Here is a 26,124-nt window from a genome sequence, read left to right as displayed (position 1 = left end):
GTGTTCTGTACCCCTAGTTCACTCTCACCACCTCTTAATTTTTTTGCAGCCAAGCGCCGGGTAATTATTTCCCATCTGCTCTTGGTTCCACACTGCTGAAGATTGTTCCACTATTTCCAGCCACAGCCAAGGAATGCTTTAGACTTAGATTTTTTTTTTAACTTTTGAGAATATATTCACTATCCAGGGTACTAATAGATAACTAAATAAGATCAACTGCTTCCCTTCTCACCTGGCTCTAAATCTGAGGGTAAATGTCTACCCAACAGATGTTAGAGTATCCCAATAAATGTATAATAAAAAAGAAAATCTGATTTTTGTATTGCAAAAGTTTCATTTACATTGTATTAGGAATAGTACCAAGAATCAATAAATGGGACCCTATCAAATTAAAAAGCTTCTGAACAACAAATGAAACAACCAACATAGTAAAAAGTACCTACAGAGTGGGAAAACATTTTTGACTGTTATTTCTCACAAGATTAACATCTAAATTATATAAAGAACTCAAAACAGACACCCCCAAAATAAGACTCAATCAAATAATGGGCAACTAAAAAAATGGGCAACCAAAATGAATAGACATTTTCCAAGGGTAGAAGTACTATGGCCAATACATATATAAAAAATGCTCAATGTCACTGACCATTAGAGAAATGCAAATGAAAATAACATTGAAATTCCATCCTACTCCAGATAAAATGGTTATCATCGAGAAATCAAATAATAGCAAATGCCAGTGAAGCAAAAAGAAACCTTTCTATATTGTTGAGAGGAAATAAATATTACCTACAGGTAGTTTTCTGAATCATGGTAAAGTTTTACTTAGATGCATTTTATTAGTCCAAGATACAAATACTAGTCAAATTATTTTTCCAGTATAGCAAAACTCTAAAACAGATCTACAAGTACTGTACTATATTTTTATCTTTATTAGCATGTCTTGCAAAGCCCTGAAATTTATTGAAAAATGTAATCCCGGTTTTTAGAAGTCATAAACAATCACAACATTAGCTGCTATGTAAGGATTTGTTTATTTGGTGTATAAAATGCAGTACTCAGCTGTATTTGCATATATACCATACATATATGATGCATATAACATATCTCTGTAGACTATACATTATAGCTATGTTAACCTATGACATATAGGTTGTGGTAACCTGTGGTACCTATAGAGCTATATTTATAGTCAGTATAATAAATAACATCTACAATCTTTAATGTATGTCTAATTAATAGCATCTTTCTATCCAGACAGAGTGTGAGAAGTTTTTGAAGACTTGAGAATAAGTGTGTGGTATTTCTTCAGTATCTACATAGTATATTATGAATACATGTTTAATTTCTTTTGATAAATTCTCACTACACATATAACTAACAATATAATTTCCCATCTAAAAGAAGGCAATTAGCTGGGAAATTTTCCATTATGACTGAGTTGATTATATGCAAAGTGAAGCAGAATGCAAGCAACAGTGCTTTAAAATAAATACAGACTTTCATTTTATTGAAAATACCCACCAAAGACCTACTTCACACTTTGCACTAATTCTCACCTGATTTCCTCGGTTTGATACCTAACAGAAGAGCAGTACTTGCCATGAACAATGAAGACAACCAATTTCTTAAATTAAAGACGCTGATACAGAGACAGTGAGAGAACTGCCCTTTCCCCCTTGAACAAATACATGGCCCATTTCTGTTGATGCCGGCATAGCACCAAGCATCTGTTTGCTTGCCTTAAATTACAGTCAATGTAAGTAATTTGTGGGAAATAATTTAAAGCATAAAAGTCATACAGAGCATCTACATCTATTTTTATGCACCATAAAACAACTCTTCATCTTTCTTGACTTTTCTACATTAAAAAAGGGCAACTTACTTCTGGTCCCCAGTAAATCAGTAATGAATCAGTAATGAATCAGTAATGAAAACACCAGATTGTATATCTTTAAGTTTAATTCAGAGTTTGTTAGATAGTACAGATTCTGATGTCTCCTTCAGTTTCTTTCTAAAGAATAGACCTTTTGAAGCAATGCTCTCTGACAGGTCAAAGCTGTGCAGGCCACACAGATATATTGATGCCGCACACAACAAATCTCTCCCATGACTTCCTTCCTCTAAGGCTCTGTAATAGGACTGTCACTGGGGTCCTGAGACAGAGAGCTAAGAAAAAACTGTTTCTCAAGGAAGTGAAAAAAACAATCTATGAATGATTTGGGTGATAACACTTTCCTTGTCGGTCATTTCTAGCTCCTTTGAAAGTCATTATGAGCCTGTAAGCCATTCAGAGGGCTAAGTAAATAATGAGCATCTTTGGGGTGATTTTTATATTTCAGCAAATGAATAAACCTGGTAAATTATACCCCCACTCTGATCAGGAAGAAAAGGGGCAGTAAGTAGTATACTTTCAAAGGTATATTCTTTTCAAATTTCCTTTCTGTTGATACATTTATTAGTTGCACATATTTATAGGGTTCAGTGTGGTATCTTCCTATATGCATACAGTGTACATTGATCAAATTTAAAGGAATATTAAAGTAAGGCAAGCAGCGAAAATCCAAAATATATCAACTGTATCCACATACTTTTTCTTTAGGTAAATTACCCTTTAAAAAGCATGAGAATTTTTTCATGTTTGCTTCTAATAATCTCATTCCTTAATTTTCTACATAAAATTCCTTTTAATTTTATTCCTTTTTAAAAAGTAAATTCTTGTTTCTACTGTATAGGTTGACTGTTTAAAAATATTCATTAAGGTCTCATTCTGTACTGTGCATTTATGTGACTTAGAATGACTAGCCTAGACATAAGATTTTTTAAAAACCTCTCCAAGTGATTCTAATGTGTAGCTAAGGCTGAAAGTCACTGCCCAAGAGGCCTGAGTCTTATGCAGGGTTGGAGGCTTCCAGAGTAGGAGGTATTTGAGCTAGGCCCAAAGAGTCTACAGCCATCCCTCTCCGTGTCTAACCTTGTCTTGAAAGCTAAGTATGGTTGGGCCTGATTAGTTCTTTGAAATGAGATAGATTTGAATAGAGAATAGAAGTTTCCTAGGTGTTGAGGGATGAGGAGAATGACAGAAGAAACAAGGTTTGACCTATGATGAACTTTGGTAGGACAGAACCATCTGCTTCTGGATAGTTAAGAAAGGCAATGACCAAAGGGGATCAAATTTGGTCAGGAGTACCCTGAAAATGGGCTCAAAACAATTGGGACACGTTGGATTTTACTCATGTGATTAAGCATAACCACTGTATCCTTGTAGTAGTAAATGTAGTATTTTACTACTACTATTTTGTAGTAGTAAATGTAGTATGAGCAGACATGTGTTTTAGAGGAAAAAAGCTGCACTGTAGAGAATGTATTAGAGTATGAGAACTTTAAAATTGGCAGTGTTTGCCTAATTTAAGTGAATGATAAAGATAGATTATAATTACCTCAAACCGACTTTCTCCAATGTTTATTTGGATGACTAAATAAACATCATACTTTCTTGTGCATATTTTAAAATGTGCTGCAAATATCATGCTAATTCTATGCCTAGAAGTTAAAAATAATATCCTCAATTCAGAATTTCAAGCCAATTTCTCAGTATCAAAGAGGCTAAGAAAAGCTAAAGCACAGCAAATATAATATTTAGTAGTCAAGTATACTTATTTTTAAACAAATCAATATTCACTCAATAGATGTGAATTAATTGACTAATCTATTCTGCTCACTGTGGAGAGTATAGTGGGAGATACCTACAGGATGAGGGAACAAAACTGACCCATCTGAAGTAATAGTGCACAATTATGTACCAATAGTACGATATAGATCACAAGTATGGTACTTGTCAGAATTAAAAAATTAAATAAAAATTAAAAATAAATAGAAATTTCAGCAGCAAAGAAGCATTCAAGGAAAACAAGGAAATATCTTGTTACTCTTAGGGTATTCTCGATAATTATTTGGTTAATGTTTATTGTATTATACAATATAAATATTCTGGTTACTATTGAATGAATAAATAAATGAAACTGGTTATAAAAATCACAGTTGGTTAAGTTTTGGGATTGAATAATAGTATAATTGGGACATTCAGGATAAACAAAGACACAATACAATATAGAGGTCCATGACAAATGAATCAAATATTTTAGTTTGAATGCTATCAGAACCATGTTGTTTAAAGAAACCAAACTTTAAGACAAGAAAATATCTTCAAATATCTGACAGGACCTTTAACTAGAAAATTGTATGACTTGCTAGGAAGGTGAGTTAGGCACAAGAACACATGCCAAAGAAAAGTATACTTTCATGTACACTGAAATGGCACCCTTTGCTAATAATTTTTAATCATCTTTGAGTTTGGAAAAGATTTGTGGAGGAATTTCAAGCATAAAATAACATTGTGCTAGAAGAACTTTAGAGTTTATTCCAACTCTTACAGGGTAGGTATCCAATGTTAGAATGTGTTTTACTTACCTGGATATATTTAAGCCAAAAATAATTCAGAGTACTTCTGCTTAGAATATCAATTATCTCTATAAATTGAATGGATATCAATATAGGAATTATATATTGGATTGGATTCAAAAAATCATAATTTTTATGATTGGATTTAAAAAATCCTCAGATTGGATTTAAAAAATCATAATTCAACTAAGGGCTGCCTGTGAGAAACAGACTTAGAACAAGTTGATTAAAAGTGAAAGAATGGGAAAATGTATGTAATAATAACTCTAACATAAAGAAAAATGGAGACTACATTGATATCAGACAATGCATATTTCAGAGCAAAGAATTTTAGTAGAAATAAAAAACACAATTTTCCAGGAATAAAGAACACAATTCATCAAGAAAATATAAAATTGCCCCCCATTGAGAATCACTGATTTAGATGCAATAGACAAACTTTTTTTTTTTTTAATCTTTTTGAGACAGGGTCCCACTCTGCAGTTCAGATTGGCCTTGAGCTCACTTTGTAGCCCAGGCTGGTCTCAAACTCATAACAATCCTCCTGCCTCAGCCTCCTAAGTGCTGGGATTACAGGTGTGCACCACCACGCCCAGCTAGACAGACTTCTTGAAAGGTGAAAACTGCTAAAGCTCACCTCAAAAGAAGTAGAGAATGTAATAGCTCTATGTCAATTAAAGAAATTTATGATTGAAAGTATTTCCACAAATAAATCTCCAATTATCATTGGCTTACTGCTAAATTATACCAAACATTTAAGGAACAAATAATACTGGTTCTGCACAAATTTTTCTAGGAACTTGTTGACTGGGTTTTACTTTCTAGGCATTCTATGAGGCCATAACTTCGTACCAAAAATAAGTCCATAGAAAAGATCTTAAATGTTGCCATCATAAATAAGTGAAAAATGTTTGAGGTGATGGATATGTCACTTCTCTAGTCATTATACCTCATACATACGCATTGAAGTGTCATACTGTACGCAAGCCATAAATATGTACAACCACTGTCTCAATAAACATAAAAATATATATTTTAAAAGAAATTAAATAGCATAAGAAAATAATAAGCCCATATTCTTCATGAATGTAAATATAAAACTGAACAAATTTTAACAAATGGATTTCTATAGAGAGCTCTTCCTGGTCCTCCTTGTGGCCCAGGAAGTTTATATTTGTAATCCCATGAAAAGTTATTGAAATTCTAGATAGTTAATTCCAATCTACCACTTCCAGTGCAACACATGGTGAGAATGAAGACACTAAGGCATATATGTAGTTATGGAGAGCCAAGAGTCCTAAGTCCAGCCATGATACTGGCTACCTGGAACAAAGGCCTCCACCCAGGGCCTACCCAAGTTTTATTTATTCATGAAGAAGAGACTGGCTTGAGGATGAGTGACTGAGAACTGTGAGAAGTAGGTGAGTGCCCTGAGCTGGGCTAGGTAAGAGGCCTGAAATCACCTCTGCCCTATGCAGAGAGGATATGCAGAAAGAGTAATCTGCATAGCACAATTAAGATAGTATCTTATGTTTTGGGGTCAGAGCTTCAGCTCTGATGCTTAATGTTTGAAGCTCCAGGAAGTCATAGCCTCTATCCTGAGGCTCAATCCCAGCCGACAATGTGAAGCACTGGCTCACACATCCTGCCTCATCCTGTCTCACTCTTGGGATCCAAAGATACACACTTGCCATCTTCAAAGACTACCATCAGCACCTCCACTAGACCAATATGCATTGCTTAAAGCCAACTGAAGGGGTAAGGAAAATGTCCTAGCCAGATCTGTACATATCAATATGTGGAAATAGGGTCAGGCTTAGCTAAAATGGAGACAACTGCTCCTCCTTCAAGGAGAGTCATCTAGGTGGTGCTCCACAGATCTCAACTGTGTTTTTAAAGGATGATACAGCCGAGTGTGGTGGCGCATGCCTGTAATCCCAGCACTTAGGAGGCTGAGGCAGGAGGATCATTGCGATTTTTCAATCAGCCTGGGCTACAAAGTGAGCTCAAGGCCAGTCTGAACTGCATAGAGAGACCCTGTAGTAAATCCCAGTCAACAAGGTCCTAGAAAAAATTTATGCAGAACCAGTATTATTTCTTCCTTAAATGTTTGGTATAATTCAGACAAAAGACAAAAAAAAATAAAGGATGGTACATTACAACCAAGTGGGGTTTATTAATGGAATACAGTTTGTCTTAACATTTGGATATCAATTAGTAAATTCACCATATAGCACCATATCAAAAAAGAAGAACCATAGAGTCATCTTAAAAAATGTAGAGAAAAAGCACCTGATAAAATTCAGTGTCGATTCCTAATTTAAAAAGCTACTGATAAGTTCCTAATCAAAGTGAATGTCCTCAAATTAATAAAGCGTATCTACAAAATACCTCCACTTAACATTAATTTTAAGCATACAAAAACTTAATTCTTAGGCAGGTGCCATGCATGCCGGTAATCCAGTACTCTGTGAGACTGAGGCAGGATGACTGCAAATTTGATCCTCATCTGGACAACTTAGTGACTTTAGAGAGACTCTGTCTGGGAAAGTAGGTAAATGTGAAGGCCCTGGGTTCAGTCCCCAGTAAAACAAAAGCAAAACAATATAAGCAAAAACCAGTAAATTCCTTTTACTCTAAAAAAAAACCTTATCAGCTGTCATTTCTTCTATTCAGCCTTTCACTAAGGTTGTAGCCTGAGCAATAAAATAAACAGTAAATACAAGAAAAGCATCCAGATTAGAAGGGAAAAAATACAGATGTCTTTACCCTCTAACATCCTGATCAACTGCAAAGAAAATTTGTTGGAATCTATAAAATAACTACTAAAAATATTGAAATTAAAATTACAGTATACATGACCAATATAAATTACCCTAGAATGTATCAATGTGCTAATGCTGATCAATTGAACATATTAAAAATATCAGATAAAATCACAAAACTATGAAATATTTATGGAGAAATCTAAAAAGGTACAAATGCTGAAAACAATAGAACATTGCTGAAAGTAATTAAAAACTCAACCATAAGGAAAAGTAGATGATTCTCATTGGTCACATTATTGTTAAAATGTCAATTCTCTTCAAAGTTATAGATTCAAGGCAGTACAACCACTGTGGAAAATTAGTTTGGCAGTTTCTTTAAGAAAAACAAAAATGTACTTATCATATCCAGTCATTCTACTGTGAGGTATTTATCCAACAGAAAAATTGCAAGCAAAAAATATTTCCATATGAATACTTTACATGACTATACATGGAAGTTTTATTTTTAATAAACCTGGAAACAACCCAAATATATATATCAACCAATGAATGGGCAGACAAACTATTGTGAGTTATATAATGAAATACTGTACTATTCAGTAATAGAAAAGAATAAATATTGGTACATGATGAATCTCAAAATAAATATGATATGGGGTAAACCTATATGACAAAGAAGTGAACATATGGTAAAATTTCAGTTATATAAAATTCTAGAAAGTGTGAACTAGACTTGAAATCCTCAGTTGCCTGGGGATGGGTGTGGTGGTGTAGTGGCTAGAGGTAGGTGGGAAGCAACAGGAGGGAGAGGATATATATGTTCATGTGGTGTGTATATTATGTCAAAGCAGGTGGTTTAAATATGTGCCATTATGAGGAATTTTTTTTTTAAGAATTAAAGTAGCCAAATAAGTAGAAAGTAATCTCAAATCTTAAATATAACTGTTTTCTTTCATGAGCCATAAGATAGGACAGGAGGCTTAGAACAGAAAAGCAACCTTACACTTGGTGGCAGACCCTCAAGAATGACCCTTGGACAGAGGCTTGAGAACTAGTATGAGAAATCATCTGCACAGTCCCAGGCCATATCCTGCGTGTGATTACTGAGCCCAGTAGTGCAAAGCCTGCTCTCCTAAAGCCTAATACATGAAAACCATCTCCCTCTTCTTATTTTTTAACCACCAAATAGGCCAAGAATTGGGATAGGGTGCTTGCTGACTGATGTCTTCAAAAGCCACCTATTTTGGTTAGAAAGCTACTTTTTGTTTAAAGCTCTCTATCTATGGATTGATGCTGTGATTTTTTTTTAGTGGCAAAAATTCTTCAGTAACACATCCCATGTGAATCTGAATTAAGAGTTTGTAATTAGCTTCCTTTTCCCATTTAACCCCACTCTCCAGCTCTGCAGGGTAGCAGGAGGTGGCACAAGGGAAGCTAAGCAAATGGGCACCAATAATTGCATCTAATCAGAGATTCCTGCTATCAACATTTAAGACAGAGAAGATGATTGCCACCTGATGCTACCAACCACAGTAGGGAATACCACAAAGTTGGGTGGTGAAGGCAGAGCCCTGGAATTCCCTGGCACCAGCCCCCATGTTCATATCAGTCACTTTGTCTGCTTAATAATAATACAACTGTAGATTGCATGTATTAAGTTTCTTATACCCCACTTCTGCAATCACAGGAGGATTTCCAGTACATCAATAGAAATTATATCATATGCATGCATGTAAATGGGCTTTGAAGTTCACCGTAGAATTTTTTCTTTTAGTATTAGAAGTATAGTAATTAGGAATTAACACTATAGGAAAGATTCAGTACACATATTATTTATTCATTTATTTATTATGGTGTTGGTGATTGAACCCAGGGCCTTTTTACTAAGCTACATCCCCCACAACACACACACACACACACACACATGCACACACGCACACAATTACTTTTTTTTATGTTTGAGACAAGGTCTTGGTAAGTTGTTGAAGGCAGGCTCAAACTTATCCTCCTGGAAAATTGGGATTATAGACTTTATACTACCACTCCCAGCCTCATTACATATTTTATAGTTATCAATAATGTAGGAAGGACTAACTAAATAGCACAACATATGTATAAGATAAATTTTATTGGTGGTTCACAGAAAAGCTCTCTATGATACCAGAACCTTTACTGGCCAACCAGGTACATTTACTACAGCCTTGGAAGTCTAGTGATAGCATCTTTTCTTTTCACCTGAACCCCAGCTGTAGATCTGTCCTGGGTCTGATTACAAGATGGCTCATCCCCATCACAATATCACCACATTGACCCTGGAACACCAGGGCTCTGTCCCATAGAGGAAGTAGGGTTCAAGCAAATTTATCTAAAAGATATAAAGGTGAGGGAGTAGAAGCCCTGTTAGCCAGGAGGAGGTACTGAGCAGGATACCCATGAAGGCTCTTTGTCTAAAGTTTTTTAAGTGGTTTAGAAGGGAGCCTGGACCATCGTGTAAGCGATATGCTACTACGCTTTAGGAAACTACATACACATCAGGGTCCAATCTATGCAGTGTTTGTGCAGTGTCCATGCAGGGCCATGTACCCTTGAGCCAGGGGCCTGTCTGATCGTGCTCTGGGGAGGTCCCTGAGGGCCATTAGATACTTGTAAGATCCCTGGAGGGTCATGACTCAGCAGACTTTATTTTGTGCTTCCTGACTCCACTTTGGGGCTGCTATCCTTACTGCCAAATAGTCTAACTCCTCCCTCACCAATTCCTGTCTCATTATGTTTTAGGGTGCATGCTGCGTGCAGCGTGCAATCCAGGGCCTTTTTGTTTTTTTGAGTTTTGGTGTTTTTTTTGCCTATTGGTCATAAAGCAATAGCTTTGGAGTTGAATTTGGAGGTAGGCCTGCCTTGGTTGCAGCGTACCCACCCGCCTCTTCTTGTGAAACATTTCACGTAGGTGTTTCCTACACAAACCTATGGATGCTGCCTGGCCAAACTGCCATTGGTCAGTTGTCAACACCCTGGTAACAGACGAGATTCAGGTTTCCAGCTCACGCTCTTCAGGGCTATCATAGATTTGTACCATCTTCCAGTGCTCATTTCTTTCTGTCTACATCTTAGGTCACTATGGTTAAAGGTTTTAGTGAGGATTGTTTGATTTAGGCTTAGTATTTTGTCCCTTTTGAGTAATTTATTGTGTCAGTTTAGGGGTGCTGCAGGTGCTGCAAACCCTCTTGCAGTGCATTTATAAAGCCCTGAGATGTTGTACCATTATACATGCTTCAAAAGTAAGCAAACTGTGGCTTTGACAGTTGGAAATAATCAATTCCCCAAATCGATAAAATGTTTATAATGTTCAGTTGATGATAGATTCTTGATTGGGTGGCTGGAGAAGCAATTCCCCACTAGCTCTACTGCCTACTCACTCAATGCTTCCACTAGGCCTTTGAAATATATGAACTTAAGCCGGAATTCCATTTACTCTTGTACAGTGGTCAGAACCTGGGGTTAGGTAAATCCTCTAAGGACTTCTTCTGCTCCATGATACACATAAGCATAGGACTTTTTCTCAGTAGTTCATTTACTCAGTGAATACATAGAGTGTCTACCAAATGCCAGGGGCTCTTCTTCGAAAATGTAGCTATGATCCATGGAGTCAAAAGTCTCTCTAACCATGTGCATTCTAGTTGGGAGAAAGGCAGTAAAACAGTGTAAGTAAAATACTATTTTGTAGCTGTATATACAGAAAGAAAAAAAGAAAAGCAGGGAAAGAGAACTGAATTCTCAAACAGGGAGTTTACAGTTTTCACTGGGAACCAGGGAGGGGCTTGCTGTGAAGGTGCATCATGAGGAAAGGCCTTCATATGTGCAGGAATTGTCCAGAAGAGAATGTGCTTGTGATCACTGGAGAACAGCATTCTGCCAGAGTGCTCCCCAAGCCCTATGCAGCTCCCTTTGTGCTCTCATCTGCAAGTAGAGCTGAAATCACAGGTGGACGGGATTTGCATGCATGTCCTGAATGCCCTTCTCATAGTAAGAGCTCAACTCTCTGGCTTGCTTTATTTCCACCTGCACCTGGATCTTTTGGCCCTGTATGTGGCTATGATTTGAATGTGGCCCCCAAAAGTCCATACTCCACAAGTTAGTATGTTACTTGTATCTGTGAGTGGGGCCTTTGGGTTGAATTAGGATTATGTGAGGTCATGAGGAGCACATGGCGGTATTTGTGGCTTTATAAGTGAGCTAGTGAGCTCTGTCTCTGCATGTATTGCCATTTTGTCATGTTATGATACAGCAAGAAAGCTCTTACTGCCTTTGCCAAGCTCTTGGGCTTCCCAGCTTTTAGAACTATAAGCCAAATATTTCAATTATAGCAAAAGAAAACAAACTAAGATATCTACAACAGAAAACAACCTAAAGAAAAGAGGTAAAATAAACAACAAATGCAAATTTGTTTCACAGAACATCCAGCTTCTTATGATAAAAAGGTAGAAGAAAGTCTCTAATGTAGCAGTTTTGATGGCTGTTGATTTGGGAATGGCTATTTTCAAGGAAAGATGAAGTAGACACCATAGACCTTGTTGGTTCTCTTTCAGAAGCCGACGAAGTCCTCAGTTAGGCAATCAGTACTCGGGTGGCCAAAAGGTAAAGCAGGTCTCTAGTTTTCACATGAAGTTTATAAAACTTCTTTACCTTTGCATTTCTCTGATAGCTGTCCACTGAGGGAACTGATGCTGATGATAATCAATAACACAGCACACTTAGACAGGTTTTCTTCAGTTACAGGTACAACTAAATCTCAGCATATGTTTTCATGGTTTGTTGACACATGTTCATTAGTTTTTATTCTGTTTTATCCTTTATTTGTTTCTTCTTACTAAATTGCTGAAAATTTGTCTCTAGCATTCAGAGACTGAAATTTAAGGTAATTATATCAGCCTAGGCCAGAAAATAATTTGTTTATATTTGAATATGTAGATATTATGTATCGACTAAAAAATCCTGTAAGCAAATTAATTACCATTATTTGTTTAAACAATTTTTAACTAGTACATCACCTTCCCAGAACTGCCCTCACAGGGCACCAGAAAGTGGGTGGTTTAAAACAATAGCAATTTATGATCTCACAGTTCTGGAGTCTAGACGTCTGGAACCAAGTTCAGAGCCACACTCCCTCTGAAGGCTCTGGGCAGGGCTCCTGCCTTGCTTGCTCCTAACTTCTAGTGGTTACTGGCTGCCCTTGTCTTTACTTGATTTGTGGATGCGTCATTGTAATGTCCCCCTCTGTTGCCATCTCCTGGCATGCTTCCTTGCCTTTCTCTCCTCCTCCACCCCGTCCTCCTGGTTCTCTTCCCCCTGCTTCTTTTTTTATTACAATGGACCGAACCCCTGGCCTTCTCACGGAGCTACATCGCCGGCCCTTTTTAATTTTTTCTTTTTAATTTTAAGATGGAGTCTTGTTAAATTGCTGAGTTGGTCAGGCTGGGCTTGGATTTGCAAACCTCCTGCCTCAGTTTCCCAGAGTGCTGGAATTATAAGTGCACTCTATCACACCTAGCTCTCCTCTTTGTCTAAGGACACCAGTAGTAGAGGATTAGGGCCCACCCTAACGGCATATGACTTCATCTTAACTGGATTTCTGCAAAGACCCTCTTTCCAAATAAGAATGCAGTTATAGGTACTGGATGTTAGGACTACAACAGATCTCTTCTTAGAATGTAATTAAACCCATAGCAATTAGTATTTTAACTAATGACCTTGTTTTACAAAAGACTATAGCAGGTTTTTAAAATGGTCAAATATTTTAAGACAATGACTCACAGAAAAAGGTGATTCTTTACTTTGAAATCATAGGAATTTGAATACAGTTCATGCATCTTTGAACTGTAATGATTTTATAAATGCCAGCAATAGGTTTAGCACCTATAATTCATCAGGCTGGTTGTATCCCTGTGTGCACTTTGGACAAACTGGAAGAGAAGCTGATGATCTAACACCCAGAAGCTTGACCCAGTGTGTGTTCTTAGTAAAAATACAAAAGTTAAGAAAACTGCAAGGTAGCTTGCTTTAATAAAACCACATATTTTTACCAGCTTGCTTTGCCAAGACCTTAAATATGACTTTCTTATATGAATGGCCTCTATGTTTAATACATATATTTTATATATACATGAAACTATGCAAGGAAATGTATTCGGTAGGCTTATAGGGTCAGACATAGGAAACTCCACAATGGCACTGGAGAGCCAGAGGATCTAGAGCTGCTCAGTCCAACAAGCTGGAAGCCACAGAACAATGGGGATCTAAGATGCAGCGCCAGTCTGCGATGGAAGGCCTGGATGCTCCCTGGACAGCCATGAAAAGAAACTCAAGTCTGATGTCCACATACGACGGCAGTAGCAAAAGATGCAGCTGCTCAAGCAGAGATTTTCAAGTACTGGCTGATTTCCTCCTTCGTGCTCTTCCCTTCCTTGCAGGCTGCCAGCCTATTAAATCGCACCAGCCCCAGTCAGGGTCAGCTTTGCTAGTCTGCGAGACATCTCTGAATCTACTCAAGTTGATGGTCACAATTCATAGTCACAACTTCCATAGGGATACATAACTGCACATGGAAAGAAAATGAATTATTTGAATGATATGAATTATTTGATTCATATTTTTCTTGATATCAAGTGATAGTTAAGAGATAACAGGAATAAATAAATAACTGTTGAACTGTAGGAAATATTTGTATGATTACATAAAAATTAAGATTTTTTTTCCAGCTGTTAAGGTGCAAAAAATGAAGCAGAAACTGGGCCACTGGCCTCTCCTGCTGAAAGTATTACTCACATTTCCAGTTTTTCTATCATTTCCACACCAGTGGTAGGTGGGTTGTAGATACAGAAAAGCCCTTCTCTGGAGCTGGGGGTGGAGCCCAGGAGTAAAGCCTCAAGTGTGCAAGGTCCTGGGTACAATCCTCAGCGCCACCCAAGAGAATGGAAAAGGGAGAGTGGATAAACGGATGCTGGACTGAATTAGTGCATCCAGTGTGTACTACATTGAACTTCATTAATACACACAATTAATAGGTGTTAAATAAAAATGAAAGATATTTTTTAAAAGAAGACAGAACAATCCTTCTCCATTCCTGAGAATGACTATGAATTTTCCAAAAATTGCCCTGGCAAACCCAGCTTCAGCTCTCCCTGCATTAGCTCTTGATTGGTGGTCCCCTGGGTCAACGAGCACTTTTACGTTACTAGACGTCTCAAAAACACAGAAAAAGGCTGGGCACGGTGGCGCACGCCTGTAATCCCAGCACGTGGGAGGCTGAGACAGGAGGATCATTGCGAGTTCAAAACCAACCCAGGCTACAAAGTGAGCTCAAGGCCAGCCTGAACTGCATAGCGAGACCCTATCTCAAAAAGACCAAAAAAAAAAAAAAAAAAAAAACCACTGAAAAAGTTATAGATTTTTGTAGAAAGCAGAGTTTCTGCAAGAGGTAACTGAGTTTTTGCCAGACTTTCCAGCCCCACCTCCTTCCCTGGGGTTCATTTCTAACCTGGATCCTCTTTTCCAGGACCTGCCCTTCAAATCCAAGAGAAAATATGCTGAGATAAATCCTGGGAAGTATCATCTTGGAAGGCTGCCCCTTGTGTGAACTTAGGGTAGATGTTCTTCCCCGGCGACGTGACAGCAGCTGTTACTCAGTGACGCCGCACCGAGAGCAGCCCAGCTGAGTATGCAGTCTGCACAGAAACAGACATGTTTCCGGGCTTGTGATGGAGCTGACAGCTCAGAAGGGAGAGGTGCAGTTTGGGGCCAGAAAATATCCTTGCCAGGGATTCTGAAGCTATACTGTGCCCTCCTGAGTTTTTACCTTGCTTTAGAACTGTCCAGAAAAGTCACCTCGAAGCTACTGAACATTACAGACAGATGAGATAAGAGATGGAATTTCATATTTTTTGTTGTTCAGTTTAGATTTATAGATGAGAAAGAGAAGAGACAGAGAGAGAGACCAAAATACAGAGATTTTCTGGTGGTTGGAATGCTCTAGAGAAGATTTTGGTTGCCTTTTACCCTTTGGAAGGTGTGTTTCTAATTCCTGTCAGATGTATGCAAGAAACTTCACACACAGCTGGATGTGGTGGCACACACATGTACTCCCTGCTACTCAGGAGTTTGATAATTGATCAAGAGTTTGAGCCCAGCCTGGAGAACATAACAAGATCCTGTCTCAAAATGAAAACAAAAAAGCCCCACTTAACTCATGGTGTCACTTAGCTTCCAGACTTTAACACTGCCAGAGGATCCTATTCTTGGACAACATCTGGCTTTCGAGATTTAATCAGTTCTCTTCACTGAGGCTGATACTCTGAATTTTCTTTATTTCTTCAGTTTTCCAAAAGTGTGTGCTGTCAACAAAGCACACACCTCACACTCATCAGAGTGTAAGAAGACCTACCAAATGCCCCCGTCTCTCACCCTCAGCCTCTGACATCCTCCAGAAACTTCCTTTGCACCCTGGGAGCTGAGATGGAGTTTGAAAAACTAGATTTGAGGCAAGAACAGTTGCTTGCTATTCAGAATTTTATTTTTTGGTATCCAATACAGTAATATAACAAATTTACCATAAAATAAACATAGCATGTTTATGTTATCAAATAGACCTCATATGCAGAAGTAAACATTAAACAAAATTTTATGTTAGGTGAAATTCATAACTCTCTTTTATTGTCACTTCCACAAATAGACTCTTTGAAATCACAAAGTGATTGCTTGATTTTGTATCTTTACATGGAAATGGTTTATGTTCTCAAAAAGGAGATTTTTGTGGTCAGTTTTATTCTGATTTAAAGAACAATTTTCCATACAGAAATTACACATTGCATGGAACGTATGCTGACTATTAGTCTTAGCTTTGGAGAGCACTCCCCAAAGTCCAACGAATGTTAGCTTAGGGATCTCAGGAAAAGGTACAGGCTAGGGAATGAAAGGTTATGGCAATTCTCAATATATTTGGAAATTATTTCTCTTCGCTACTGATTGTTTTAACAAGGATTGGAGGAAGGAAATATTCACCTAGCAGAACTGGGGTCACAGGTAAATGTTCATACTTTTAGAAACAATGTCTGTGAAATCCTTAGAGACTGAGCATCTTCACAGTTTTGCAGTCTCTGAACTAATAGTGCGCTTTAAAGGCCCAAGTTTATGTAGATTCTCAGGAATGTTGTTTTAAAATTAACTCACATTAGTAAGAAGAACTGGTGAAAGAGCAAGGGTTTCCCAGGTGAAAACTCCTCTCTGTTATATTTTAACTGCCTTAATTTATAAGGCTGAGAATTTCATCAACTAAAAATCATAACATAAGTTGTAAAATACCTGAATATCCATTTAAGAGCACATTTTACTGCCTTGGGTGATGATGAAAAGCTTAGAGATTTTGTTACCTATTGTAAAAGCCACTAAAGCAAAAACTTAAGTAGAAAGTTGTTTATCAAGAAGTTGTAAAATGGAGTTCAGGAATAAGTTGAGTAACATCTTTTTCTTCCCCCTTTTGTTTCACTTTCATAGCATTTTCTTCCATACAGCCACTTACAGGAGGTGATGTGTATGTCATCATTCCAAATAGGGCCTAAGGGGGCTGGGGATTTAGCTCAGCGGCACAGTGCCTGCCTGGCAAGTGCAAGGTCATGAGTTCGATTCCCGGTACTGGAATAAAAAACAAAATAAAACAGAACAAAAAAACCAAATAGGGCCTAAGGTCTGACCCTCTACTGTTTATTTGACACTACTGGTTTAGCTGCCCAACCCATCCTCTGCTATTAGGTTTTGTCACTGATGGTAGAAAAGTAGCCACTTTATTTTTCTTCAGTCTCCTTCTTTGTTTTCTTTCTTCTTTTAAAAGATTTATGCAGAGATCTGCTACCCAACAGAAGAAACATCATCTTTACCCACGTGTGTCATACAACTTGAAATCCCCTTCCTGAGGGAGTGTCTTGATTGTCTTTCATGCTAAGGGAAGTGGCTAAAAATGCCAATTTCATTGTTTGAGAATTCTAAGTGTCAGAACCTAAGTGTATTTGAAGTGGATGCAATTAGCTTTAACAAACCTTTTCATATTTTCCATTAAGAATATTCTAAAACAAATGAAACGATTTGGCCGGCAAATGCTATTGTCAAATTTATCATCTTGTATATCACTGAATGGTGCTTCCTAAACAGGAAAGTGTTACAAATAGATGCCTTTTTCATAAAGTATTTTTGAGAGGAAGATCCCAGAATACCATGTTTGAAAGAAATACCAGAACTTTTGCGAAGTATTTTAAATCAGAGACCTGTTAAGGAATCTTGTTGTGACAGAGGAAAGCCTCACTTCATTTTTGCTTTACTTATCAATTTAAGTATTTGAATCCAGTGCTTTACGTTGTAACTTTTCAGTTTATATAATTATTATATAACTAACTCTAGAGAAAGAAATGGTGTCTTAGTTGTTTTTCTCATTGTGAGACAAAATACCCAATACCCAAAGTTAAAGAGGGAAGTTTTATTTAACTCGCAGTTTGTAGAAGTTTCAGCCCATAATCGGCTGACTAAGGCAGGGTGGTGTGACATGGCAGAAGGTCAGTCATTCATGGTGGCAGAAGATATCAAAAGCAAGCAAGGGAAGAGAGAGAGGGCAAGCCTCTTTCTGTCCCTTATATTATATAGAGGCTACTGGGATTAGAACAGTGCCAACCTAATCAGTGGACTGATCCAGCAATCACCCACCCTTAATCCCAGAATTGCACTACAATCAATCACACACTATAGATTCAGCCACCTCCAAAAAACTTGCCCCCCGTGACTGCATGAGGCTTTGGGGGGTCATCTAGATGCAAATCATAACATTCTGCCTTTAGCCCCCTAAAAACTCATGTACATTCCTTCACCCAAAAGGCATTTAGTCCATCTCTAAGAGTTGCCAAAGTCCTAATAGTTTCAGCATTACTGAAAAGTCCATGTCCCAAGTGTCTTCTGAGATATAAGGCAAGCTCTTAGCTGTGAACTCTGGTACAAATGAAAAGAAAGTCAAACACTTCCAACACTCAGTGGCACAAAATATAGACATTTCTATTCCAAAAGTTTCAAGTGGGAAAACAAAGGAATGGGACCAAAGCAAGTCCAAAATCCAGCAGGGTAAATGTTAAATCCTGTAGTTCAATGTGCGGCATCCAGCGCAATCTGTGGAAAGGTATGAACTCCAAAGGGCTTTTAACTCTGCCCCTATGGCACTTCTGATGCTTATAGCTCCCATAGCTTCTCTCTGGGGCACACTTTTCTCCCTCCTAGCAGTTTGCCTTAGATGGTCCATGTACCTGGCTTCTCCAAATTCTGGGGTCTTCAGTGTACCTTTGGTTTTACACTCATGCAGTTCCCTCTCAGGGGCACACTGCTTGGCCTCCTAGGCCTTCTGAAATTTAGGTGGAAGTCTTCCTGACCCCACAACTCTTGCATTCTCCATGCACCTAAAACCAGTGCCACATGGATGATGCCAATGTCTGCTGCCAGCTCGAGCAGTAGCCAGGCTTCCCTCCCTCTTGGCTTAGGGGTTGAGGGCCTGGTTCACTGGGCACTCTGAATCCAATTCTGAGGAACAAATTCTCTAGGCCACTGCCATTCTGGGACAAGATGCACTGGGACTTTCTTCTCAACAATCAAAATTTCCTCTGCTCTTTCTCTGCAGTCCACAGCTTTATTGGATCTTCCTTTCTGGCCAAACTCACAACATTTTAAATCATTCTGCTGGGCTCTCTGCTCTTGATTCTCATTATATATCTGGCTAAAAACCCCCAACAGTATCTGTGCCACTACATCAACATTTCACTGCCTTGAAATTTCCTCTACAAGGTTAATTAGTCCAGTGCCCTTAATCTCAGTTTTCGGCAAAGTCTCTGGACCTGAGCAAAATGCAGATGGACTTTTTTCCAAGCCATAGCACATCATCATCTGGAGTCCCACAACTAATTCAGTCCCTCTTTCCATCAGAAACCTCCTGAGCCTGGTCTTTACTAGCTTTCTGGTCTTCTAAGCTCTGAGCAGAATCTGCCATACAGAACAGCCTAAGGCTTCCCACCTCTACTTTTTCAAGCAGCATCCCTGAATCATTCCAAACTCTTCCTACAAGCCATTCCCAAAGCTTCTGAGCCACATGGTCAGGTATAGCTACAGCAAGGATCCCACTTCTCTGGTACTAAATTCTGTCTTGGCTACTTTTGTTGTTGCTGAGACAAAATACTGAACACCCAGAATTAAAGGGGGAACAGTTTATTTAGTGCATGGTTTATAGAAGTTTCAGTCCATAATGGGCTGACTTTAAGGCAAGGTGACATGGCAGAAGGGCAACCATTCATAGTAGTGGAAGATACCAAAAGCAAACCAGGGAAGAGAGAGAGGACAAGCCTCTTTCTGTCCCTTATATTATATGGAGGCTACCAGAATTAGGACAGTGCCAATCCAATCAGTAGACTGATCCAGCAATCACCCACTCTTGGTCCTAGCACCCTTAATCCAAGTACTGCAGGATGAATCAATTACATATTCTAGTTTCAGCCATCTCTAAAAAACTCACCCCCATGGCTGCATGAGGCTTTGTGGGGGAGATATCTAGACACAAATCATAACAGGTGGTGACTTTGTGAATCTTACTGAGTTCTACACGTGTCCAGTTGCAATATTTGAAACCTCCCAACCCTAAAATGCTGTGTTCTATATAATTGATTGTTCCCTAGGGCTGATAACGTAAAGCAAACCAACAAATGGTTTCACTCTGAAACTTTTGGAGGAAAAAACTTTAAAACTGGTTTCTTTATTGCAGGGGTTCTTTCAGAGTCTACACTGTGCTAACATGTACCATAAACCACTACTACAGGAAGAAAACATATTGCTTTCCAAACTTATTTCATCAGGGAGCTATGAGCTGGGCGGGCATCCCTCAGTTTTAAATCCAGTATTTTATACATTCTACTTTCCTCTCTGGAGTAAAGTGATTTGCGATTGGACTCAGTGGAAGGCATGTTGAGACTTATTTACATAGACTGTTGAGAGTATTGCCTTAAATTATGGACATAAACACTGGGCTGTGTGTATGGGGTGGGGTGAGACAGAGACATAAAAGAACACAGGAGGAAGATTAAAGACTGACTTGTAATCTGGTCATCTGATTGTTTGCACGTAGGAGTCCCGCAATATTTGGCTGCACAGATATAATACACTGGTCTATTTCACTTTCCTATTACATTCTCAAGTTTAGAAATTCTCTGTTCTAGTGCCTAACATTGATAATTGTTGGGTGGATTCACATATTTATGAATGAATGCCTCAAAGATTCTGTTTTTCCTCTTTTTGGTGTATGTGTTCTTGATATTTTCCAAAATGGTTTCAAATGAATCTGTCCCTAGGGACCCAGGGATGCCAACTAAGGGTAATTATTATGACTGTTTGCAAGGCTGAGCCTTCAGTGTCTATCTCAGGGGGTATTTCAAGGAAAGAGAACAAGAATACTCTTTCATTGTGTTTTGTTAAAACCTAACATGCTTTGAGTACAAAAATATGTTTAAACAGATGAGTAAGTAATTTATTGTCAACTCTAAGCAATAATGCATTTATGCCTACTGAAAATCTATTAGCCTAATAAGAATCATTCTCCAAAACAGCTATTTCAATAGTAAGTACACTGTAACAGTATGTTAAAGCTTTATTTAATTGAGCTCGTATTCTGATTTTTCATTGAAATAATAAAACATTCATACCTTTAAAGCTATGACATTGAACAAATCAGATTTCAAGGTTTTCAATTATATTATTTTCATATTTATTTTAAAACTGTCATTGTTTGTTAATGAGATGAGATTTTTTCCTAATAAACTATTTCCAAGAATGTAGAAGTACAAGTGCATGTCTATATTTGCAAACACATGTACATACATTTAAATTTGTCTTATGCCAATCAGTTTATAAGTCATCCACTATTGTGCAGAAATGTGAGTGCACAGGTTAGAGCTAATTTCTTGAATCCCCATTTCTGAGAAGTCCGAGAATTAATTACATGGGAAGGACACATTTCCTCTGCCTGACACCAATAATATGTACAGTTATAATGGAAAAGAGGCAGATACAACATCAAGACCACTGGGAAATGTTTACAGTGTAATAATGAGCAAGTTATAAAACTCTGAGTGGAAATTCCATCATGTAATGAGTACACAAATGGAAAAAGGGGAAGTGTACCCAAATGTTAATGAATTATGATTATCACTGGTTGATGGGACTATGGACAATTTTAATCATATTCTTTATACTTGCCCCTGTGTTCTAAATTTCTACAATGGGAAAACAAATGCTTTATTTATTGTTTTTGTTTTTGTAGTTTTTCTTCCGGTACCAGGAATCAAACTCACGACCTTGCGCTTGCCAGGCAGGTGCTTTGCCACTGAGCCAAATCCCCAGCCCCAGGAAAACAGATGCTTTAAAAGAATACAGGACTCTTTCTTTTCCTCACTCAATTTCACTACCTTCCTCTTCCAACAAGGCAAAAAGGCAGAAAGCCCACTGCATATAACTAGAGGAATTTATGCACCTCTGATGAGGTAGACTGTGGTGAAAATCAGTGTAAAAGAACACCAAATACTCTGCAGATGCACAAGCTGAAAAAGGGCGCATTCTACCAATCTGACCCTATTTGGCTTATTTCCTATAAAAGCATACGACTTGAATGTCTTAAAATATATAGTTCAAGCAGGGCTATTAAAAAAGTCACTGAGTTGTTATCCAGTATGACGAAGTCTATGTGGAAAAGAAAGTTCTACAGAGGGACTGCTAAAGAGCAATGACTTTATGAATACTAAGATCCAAGATGGGAGAAAAAAATTATTTTATTATCTCTCTGGGCAGATGACAGTGAACTATAGTTTAGAGACAAATTGCTATTGGCCTTACGATAGTGAAACATTTGCCAAATACTTTTTCAGATGTATCTATGATATATCCAGTTGCATTCTACAGTTATGTATTGTACAGTCATGTGTATTTTCTCACAACTGTGGCCAAGTAGCTAGATTTTAGTGTATTTCTTAGGGTTTTTTGTTTTTTGTTTTTTTTTTACTTAGTACTGATGATGTTTTTGTATTTTATGCTCTAAATTTTGGCCACCAGAGAATATTTATGGTAGAGTGAAAAATATCTTCAGGTTTGTTGAAATATTCAAAAATCTCCTATTAAATCTAGGTGAAAAGCTTTTATTGAAAGCTTTAAGAAGAAGATGTAAAATGCCTTTTTATAAGAAGTTTTTTGTTTATTAGTACAGTTGTAGTGTATAATAATTACTTTTATCATGGGGAGTTGGTGTATGTATGCAACACATTTTAATTCTTTTTCATCCCCTAACCTGCCCATCCCTCCCAGCTGTTTCCATTTCTCGGTCTCCTTCCCATTTGCAAAAACTCTATTTCCATTTCCATTTTTTTCTTTCAATTTTTTTTAATCCCCTTTTCATTCCTGTGCCTCTCTCCTCCCTCCATCTTTTGCTTTCATTCTCATGTGAAAAAGATCTCCTTACTGCCTATTACCTATCTTTTGCTTTGCTCTTTATTTGTATTTTGGGTTTCTCATATCAGAGAAACCATGTGATATTTAAGCTTGCATATTTGATTTATTTCACTTAATATGTAAAGTGCCTTTTGAAGAAATTCATGGTAAGGGTAATGCATTTGCAAAGAGAAGGAATGCTTTCTACTTGTGAAAATAAAATGTATTAACTTTTGCCATTGCTGATCCTGCCCCTTCCCTCTCACAGCCATTTTTCGTCATGAGATGCTATCAGCAGAGGCCAAGGGGACCTTTCTCCATTGTCTGTGAGATACATGGCACACCACTGATTTTTAAAAATAGTGTTATAGAGATTATAGCTACTGTACACACATTAGATCCCTAATGCCAGAGGAGGACTGGTCCTTCCACTTTGCTTTTAAGTTTAGGTTTCAATGACCTCAGTGTTATAATTCCATGGGATCCCCTGGGATTTAGCTCTGAAAGGACAACAACCCAGTAGTAAAAGATATTGCAGGCTGAATATTTGATGTCTCTCCTATTTCTGAAAAATAATTCTAAACTCTTGACAGTAATATCATACTAAAAACACAACCCTGGAAAATGAGTAAAAAGATTGTCTATCATTGCCAACACATTTAATGTTTAAAACTTACTTATATTTGTCTTTAGTGCAAATTCTTTTTGTCAGGTATAGCAAGGGACTTGGAAAAGAATATGAATTGCATATTCACATAGGATTTTTACTACAGGTGGAAATGTCATTAGAAAACTTATTTTGGAACAGATTGATTTGCATTTACAACCATTCAAAGTCAAAAGAATATTGGGAAGATGAAGGTAAATGTGCAGGGAAAATTCCTTCTACTGAAGTGTGCTTGTAAGTTCTTTCAGATGGCTTCTTGGGTTATATAAATTTAGTTTGAGGTCATTATATGGATAATTTGTTACTAAGTAAAGTAGTTTGTCAGGTTACGAGACATTAATCTTCCAATAGGTCTTTAATTAGGACAGATGCACTAAATAATTCATAGCAAATCTTGGCCTGGAAACATTTATAATACTCAATTATACCATTTTACAGGCAATGGCAAATTGTTTTTGTGTAGTCTGGAAATTGTGGGACTTAATTAATTACCTTCAATGTTTTAGACATCTGCTCTGCACTCTTTTAAATGCATTAAATTGGCAACTCATGAAATGGCTAAAAATAGAGTTCAAATTCCCCAGATGGTAAAGGGTGAAGATCAACTATGACAGAGAGAAAAGCCACTCAGTGGTGTACTGGAAATATGAAACCAAGTTGCATATCCTGCACCATTTGGCTTAGAAAGCTCTTAAGTGTGTGATAATTATTTTTTTAAAGAATGAGAATTTTACATGTTTTTAAAAAGCATTTAACTTGCTGTTAAATACATTTCTTCACTGAGATAGGCAACAGTAAACACATTGGGAAACCAGGCAGTGTACAGATATAAAACAAGTATCAATCTTTGTCCTGTAAACACCTCTGAGTGAAATTTATTTCTACACAAACAAATAACTTTGCCCCCTCTAAGTTGTATCAAAGACATGACAAAAATAAGTACTCTGGAAGTATTTGCAGAGGCCTTTTCGTGTCATAGATCTTCAAGTGATGGAAAGGGGAATTAAGAGCTTATTCCATTTGTAATTAGATCACAGAAAACAGATGGTGATGGCTTTGCAGTGGGTAGGGGGATGTGACCGTTTAAGTAAACAAAGAAGAAAGGAATGTTCACTTCGTTTTTCATCCTAGAAATTCCCCCGAGAAATATGCTGTAAGGATCTGCTGCTTCATAGTATGTGAGTCAATTGCAAGTGAACTATGCACATTCTGCAAGGTCTAAATGGATTCAATTTGCGAATACAGGGGTCACTCTTACTCTCAGAGTTAGCATCCAATTGTGGATCCAGAATAGAGCAGCCTCTGATCTGCAAGCCCAAGATCCCTTTAACTTTCTGGGAAGACATTTCTCTTAAGTCTCCGCCCTTCCTGTTGAGCTGTGAGGAGATGTAGATGTCCATGTGGCTAGTTTCAGGTCCTGCCTCCTGCCTTCATCCTGCCTTGGGATGAAGCTTGAGGAAAGAATTTTTCCTATTTTAATAGAGTATATTAATCAGCTCTTCATTACTGTGCCTAAATACCTGATATACACAATTTAAAAGAAGAGAGGTTTATTTTGCATTATGATTTCCGAGGTTTCAGTCCATGGTCCACTGATGCTAGGGCAGAAATATATCAGAAGGGCATGGAGGAAGAAAGTTGCTAACCTCATGGCATCCAGGAATCAGAGGAAAAGAAATGAGCCAGAGAGAGGGGCAGAGTCTGGGGACAGGATACACCTTTCACAGGCACGCCTCCTGTCTGGCCTCCAACTGAGCCTACCCTCCTAATAGCCCATTTAGCCATAGAGTTACCATTTGTAAGAGTAATGCCCTCACGACCTGGTCACCTCTCTAGGCCCCTTGCTGCATTGGAGATCAAGCCCTCAGTTCTTAAGTCTTCAGGGGACACTTTGTATTTAAACCATAACATATTGAGTCTGTAGAATCCAGTGTGTATCTTATACTCGTGGCACATCTCAGCTTGGCCAAACTGCCTTTTGAGTGCTCAGTGACTCACTGTGGCTAGTGACTACCATCTTGGGCTGTACAGTTCTACATAATGAGCAGGATAACAAACTACATTCCCGGTGGTGTTGAGGATAAGTTAGCATGTATAAATCTCTGTGGTATGGGCCTAACACAGTGCCTGAAACACATTGCTAAAAAGAAAACCTTTAGACAAAGTAAATTTAGCAGAGTTTATTTGAACCAAAAACAATTCATGAATCTGAGACAACTCAGAACAGAAGAGGTACAGAGAACTCTTCCATTAACAAACATGGACAGTATTTATGTACAAAAAAGGAAGTGACAAACAGAAGCAGCTTGATTACTCAGCACTTGACTTAGATGGGGATGGTCTAATTGGGTGGCAGCCTCTGATTGGCTGGAGTTCAGCTACTGTACTTCTAATTAAGTATAAAAGGGGAAAATACTGCAGTCTTTCCCGCTAAGAAGATTGGGCTCTTCCCCAGGATTTGATCACTGTGTTCTGATCAACACTAATGATCAGCACTTACTGGGAACACACTGTACACTGGGCACTGGGAATTCCAATAAGAAAAAGTTAGGGTTTTTCATTTGCAAATGAGAAAACAACTTGATCAGATTTCTGCTTGAAAAAGACAGAAGCTGGATTTGAACCCAGGGCTGTAGCACTCCTTTCTGCTGCTTTCCCCAGATGGAGTGTGGAATGAAGTCTGACTTGATGCTC

Source organism: Chinchilla lanigera, unplaced genomic scaffold, assembly GCF_000276665.1.
Source record: "Chinchilla lanigera isolate Chin_1 unplaced genomic scaffold, ChiLan1.0 scaffold00038, whole genome shotgun sequence".
In the NCBI taxonomy this organism is placed as follows: Eukaryota; Metazoa; Chordata; class Mammalia; order Rodentia; family Chinchillidae; genus Chinchilla; species Chinchilla lanigera.
Note: the sequence above shows the minus strand (reverse complement) of the source record.